Raw genomic sequence first — 6,097 nt, 5'->3', positions numbered from 1 at the left:
CAGTCCCCCTTTCCTCCTCGGCGTGGCGCTGCTGGAGCTCTGCGGTGTGCTCTGAACATCTGGGGCAAGTTTCTCCTCCACATTCCCTCTCCGTTTGTCACTCACGTAAAAATACCAGAGCAAGGATTTGCACGCATACTGAGGACATCTGGACTGGGTGACTGCTTTATGAACAGTGTCAACTCCGTTAACTAGGACAAGGATTTCTGTGGACTAATGAGTCAAAGGTGGAAGATCTATTTATTTTTTTTGGAAGATATGGGCCACGTTACATCAGGCATAAAGCAAATATCACATGCCAACATGAGAACATCATAACAACAGTCAAACATGGTGGTGGTAGTGTGATGGCCTGGGCCTGGACGACCTGTCATCATGAATTCTGCAGTAACAGACATTTATGCAGACTATGTTCCTATATCAAAGGAATAGCAGCTGATTTGAAGGCATACTGAGAACATCTGTATTTCATGACTGAGAACTAATTGATGATATATCTACCTCTGCAATATGAGCCCAAATCACATTGGGGAGTCCTGTGGGAATTTAGGCACATGGGAAGGAGACCTGCGCCATCTGCTGGTTGCATTCGAAGCTTTCTGCAAAGCAAAATGTCTTGACAGGACCACTGTTGTCATTCTGTGATACACACTTGTGGTCACAAATACATATCTCATATCATCAGATCTGAAGACTGAGATATGACTAAACTACCAAACCCATGGACCAGCCCTGGTGATTTGTCCTAGCAAGTGTCTATGATGTAAAGTAACCTCTTGAACCCTGGGTTAATTTTTGAGTTTGGATACTACAAATTCAAAAACTACTACAAAGGATTTGGTACCTGCTATAAATGAGTCAGTAACTATAATCATTTATAACACGTACGGAATCATTTATAGTAGATACTGAATCATTTATAGTGGTTACTAAATCATTTATAATACTTATTGAGTCGTTTATATTAGTTACTGATTCATTTATAGCAGTAACTGAATCATTTATAATAATCCTGATTCGTTTATAGCCTTAACTTAGTCATTTAAATTAGTTCCTGATTCATTTATAGTAGTAACTGAATCATATATAATCGTTAGTGAGACATTTATATTAGTTATTGAATCATTTAAAGTAATTCCTGTATCATTAACAGTACTTATGTGAATCATTTATAGCAAATACTGACTCATTTGTAATAGTTACTAAGTCACTTATAGTAGTGCAAGTACATGTTTGAAGAATTTATATCATTATCTTTTTTAGTAGATACTGAATCATTTATTGGAGATTCTAAATCATTTATAATACTTACTGAATCATTTATAGTAGTTACATTAAGGATATGAATATACTGAATCATTTATAGTAATTAATGGATCGTTCATAATAGCTACTGAATCATTTATAGTAATTACTGAATCATTTATAGTAGTTACATTAAGATTATGAAGATCATATAAAATCATTTGTCAACTATGACGGATTTTATGATGTCAACTATAAAATTAACACTAGTAATAATATCTACAGATCTATGAGGCCATTCATTTCCTTAATGTCATTTTAACTCATTTTTTAACTAGTATTTTATAGAACCTCACATCTATTATCTGTAATTACATTTCATCATTTTCATCAGAAATCAGTACTGTACTACAGGTCTCGAGTTTTGCCCTGACAGCAAGGATTTCCTCCCATTAAAATCAAACTTGTGCAGTCTCTTTCTGGTGGGAGAAAACACACCCCAGTGAATCCAATCTATTAAATCTAATCTAAATTTTTAGATGTAAACAACGTCATTCAGATTGGTATGGAGTAAAATGGGATATTCTAGGAATCGTTAGTTAGAACTGTAGGTAAGAACCAAATGTTTAAAGAGTATAATGACTATAAAAGCTATACAACAGAACATTACTACATAAAACGGTCAAGTAACATTGAGTAGGTCCCCCTTGTGCTGCCTCAACATATCCTGAGCATTCGAGGCATGGACTCCAAAAGGCCTCTGAAGTTGTGAGGTGGAGCCTCCATGGATCACATCAATGAGGCTTTAGGCTCCCATGATCTCCGTTGCCGGTTCACTGGTGGTTCCTTTCTTGGACTTCTTTTGGTAGATACCAAAAGAGCGACCACAGCATACTAAGAGCTCCCTACAAGACCTGCATGATGTTTTGGAGATGTTCCGACCCTTGCCATCATAATTTGGCTCTCGGCTTTTAACACCTTCATCACTTTCAAGAACCGACTGTTCACTTGCTGCCTAATATATCCATCTTGACAGATGTCACTGTACATGAATGATGTTTCTCACTTCACCTGTCAGTGGTATTAATGTAATGGCTGTTCCACAATAGCTTTCTTTTATACATTTATAAGATGTATAATGGATACATGCCTGTCTATGGTATATCATAGCTACCAAAAACCAAATGAATGAATAATTCAAATGACAAGGTTGCATGAGGTCGTGTGGGGAAGAGGGTGAATGATTGGTTCCAAACATGAGTAGATATACAAATAAAGCATCCAAGCAAGCAAGCCAATGGACTAACTGGTGCAGTGTGGGTGAAAACTCTACTAAGGGACGTGGACGAGGGTGGGGTGAACATGAATCAATGTTTTTGACTCACAACAGCACTGTTTCAACATGTTAAGCATCTCAGCACTGCAGCTGCGTGCTGAAACTGGTGGTTACAGCAATTCAACCTTTACTAATGTTAGGCAGATCAGGTCTTCAAGATCAAACTACACCCTAAACCTTCTTGAATGAATTAATTCATGTCTATTTCTGAATTTTTCCATGTTAAACTTGGACCTATGTGTTCTCTGAGCTTGCCCCAAAGCTGAAGAACTGTTTGGCTGAAAGACGATAGACTACTGGAAACCGTATCTTCCTTATCATGTCAGTATCTGCTGTAAATGAGGGACTCCATGAGGACTTTACGGGGGCTTGGTCACTCTGGACCCCCCTGCACCACAGGCCCGAGTGCAACTGCATTTCATGCCTGGCCAGCTCAAGCTGGACCAGTTTAGCTCTTGACCAGCATAGGGTGTGTTTTCATTTGAATTAGATGGTTTAGCTGGTCTAGCAACACGATCAGCTTGACCGTTCTGGTCCACCAGTGTGACCAGCTTGACCAAACTGATCAACCAGCTTTACCAAATGAGACAACCAGTGACTGACTGATACACCAGCTAGTCCATCAAACTCAAACATTAAGTGAACAGGGTATGTTGTCAACCACCTTGACCATCAAAAACCAGCCTTGACCATCTGATACCAGCTTGTCTAAGCAAAAGCTGGCCTTGAGGTGTTAGGATCACCGGCTCATTCTTTGTTTCCACTGAAATCAAGGGTATTAAAAAAGAGTCTATCCAGCTTTTGTTGGCGTAACTGGTTTTACTGTCCAGGAAAGAAGGTTTTCCACTAGATTTTGGAGCACTGCTGTGAGGATTTGACTGCATTCAGCGACAGCAGTGTTAGTGAGGTCAGGATGTTGGATGATTACCACCTCACCTCATCCCCAACTCCCCAACACTGGATGGAGCACCAACCATCATTCCACAGAAGACAGTTCCACTGCTCCACAGCTCAATGCTGGGGGGCTTTATACCCCTCTATCCCTCACTTGGCTTTAGGCATAGTGCCAACGGATAGGTTCATCATGTTCATCTTCTCCAGAGAGTCCTATTCTATTGGAAGTACTTCTCTACACAAACTAGACAAGCTGTGTGAGTGTGTGTGCGTTTACACATACACATTTAAAGGGGTGTCCACAAACATTTGGACATACAGTGTATGTTGGTATTCGCATAGACTAAATGTAATGTGAATATTATGGCCAAAAGACGGCACATCACGACTGAACATGAGCATGGTTAGCTCCAGTGCTGAAATTCATCATTTCCTGCTCTAAAGATCATCGGGGTCTCTGTCCCCTCCATCAGTGACATTTACACCACATGCTGCAGCTGAAAAGCCAACAGGCTCTTGTCAGCGATGCAGAAGATATGGCAGAAGGTACCGGGGCATCCAGGTCATCACTGCCAGATCCTGGGCCATCAGACTACACATAGGGACCCAACTGAACTCACCCCCTACCACTCAACTGAACACACACACACACACACACACCACACTCCTACACACTCACAAAAAAGCCACTAGACTCCTCAAATCCTATCTTCCTTCAACATTCATAGGTGAGGTGCCCTTGAGCCAGGAACCCACAGACGGTCCATCATCTCACTCTTTCTCTATTTGTCGCCTGTCATAGCAAAAATGCCTGTCTGGAGGTCCCTGCTATGGTCTGTCCACACATGGAAAAAAAAACATACAGTGCAGTTCCTCCATTTCTCCATGAGATGGCGCATATTTCTGTTTACAACAACCCTCTCTTCCTCCAGATGGACCATCAAGGCTCTAAATGGGAACCCATCCTCCTCTGGTCGACACCGGATAGCACTGCGAATAGGCAAGAGTTAATCAATGTGAGGATCCAGAGCAGGACAGCACTGCAGTGGGCAGCGAGGTGGGTGGTGGAGAGCCAGGTCTGGCAGTACCGGGACCCAACAAAAATGCATTGCTCCACAGCTCAATGCTGGAGGGGCTTTATACCCCTCTAGTCCATGCCTGGTATTAGGCATGGTGCAATTACATTCATGTTCATCTGCTCCAGAGAGTCTGTGTGCGTGTGTGCATTTGCACATCTGTGTCAGCAATGAGTGCAACTATAAGCAGCTGGATGTATTCAGTAGAAGGGGTGTCCACAGACATTTATACATATAGTGCATGTTGGTATTCAGTAAGACTAAGACTGGACTAACTAGACAACAGTTGAGCCTGAGCATGGCTAGCTCCAGTCCAGGACAGCATGGCAGTGGGCAGTGTAGTGGATAGTGGAGAGCCAGGTCTGGCAGAACTGGGACTGAAGGTAAATGCATTCATTAGCTGAAATGGAAAAAAGAAAAAGTCAAAAGGTGAAATATTAAAAAAGGACATTTAATATCAAAGAGTTGAGGCAGTACTGAGTGCTGTAGTGTATTACAGGTAGTCTCAGCATCTCAGGTAGTCTCATATAGGCTACTTACATCTCAGACATCTCGGAGTCTTTACACCCAGTTGTTTAAAACATCTGTCAGATCTGTCTGCACTGTACAACACACTAAGTAATAAATCTGGAGTTGCTTCTCTGCCTGCAGACAGGCCTTCTGTCTGGTTTCTGTTTCAGTCATTTAGCTAGCAGAGACAGTCCTGCTCTGTGAACTCCCTGATAATGTTCTTCAACATTCATTCAACGTTAATTAACTTAATGATGATAAACGATGCAACAGAAAAACAAACAGTCCAGTGTTATTTTGAGCCTGAAGGTGACTTCAGAAGAATGTTCATTAATCCAAGCCCCCATCAGACCAGACCCCCATCGTTATTCCTGTGTTTGCCTGGTAGCACTGGGCGCTGTCAGTAGGCGGCGCGGTGCGCGCTCACGGCGCTGCAGGAGAAGATCAGAAGAAGAATTCTGCTCGTGACGCAGATGGATGGCACGCTTTTGCGGCAGCAACCGCTGTCCACCCGCATTCCGACATGCCCCGCCCCTCGACGCTCTGATTGGACGATACATCGTCCCTCTACATCAATAATGAGATTTATTTATTTGTTTATTTATTTGTTTATTTATTTATTGTCCCATTTTACCCCACTTATTTCGGAAACGCCATCTTTTTCATTTTGTTTTTGTGTACGTCGTTTAAATATTAATTTTGCGGTATTATTTTTTTAATTATTATTTATTTATTTATTTTGCTCCCAATACTTTGCTGTACAGCTCCCCTGCAGATTGAAGAATTATTATTATTATTTTATTATTGTTAATTAATCGATCTATTAAATAATGAATTAATTAATGGCCGAAAACACACATTTTTGCCCTTTCGCCTCAGCCTTTTTCACTTCTTGTATTGCTTGTCTGTATGAGTATCAGTTCACATGCATTATGTTACTTCTCTTTCTCACATCTGTCCCCATTTTCGTCCACCGGCGTCTAAGACCGCCCTCCTGCCCAACCCTTTTTGTGCTGCAGCCAATCACAGCGCAGAG

This window comes from Salminus brasiliensis, chromosome 24, assembly GCF_030463535.1.
Source record: "Salminus brasiliensis chromosome 24, fSalBra1.hap2, whole genome shotgun sequence".
In the NCBI taxonomy this organism is placed as follows: domain Eukaryota; kingdom Metazoa; phylum Chordata; class Actinopteri; order Characiformes; family Bryconidae; genus Salminus; species Salminus brasiliensis.
The sequence above is the reverse complement of the archived record's forward strand: the minus strand, read 5'-3'. Positions refer to the sequence as shown.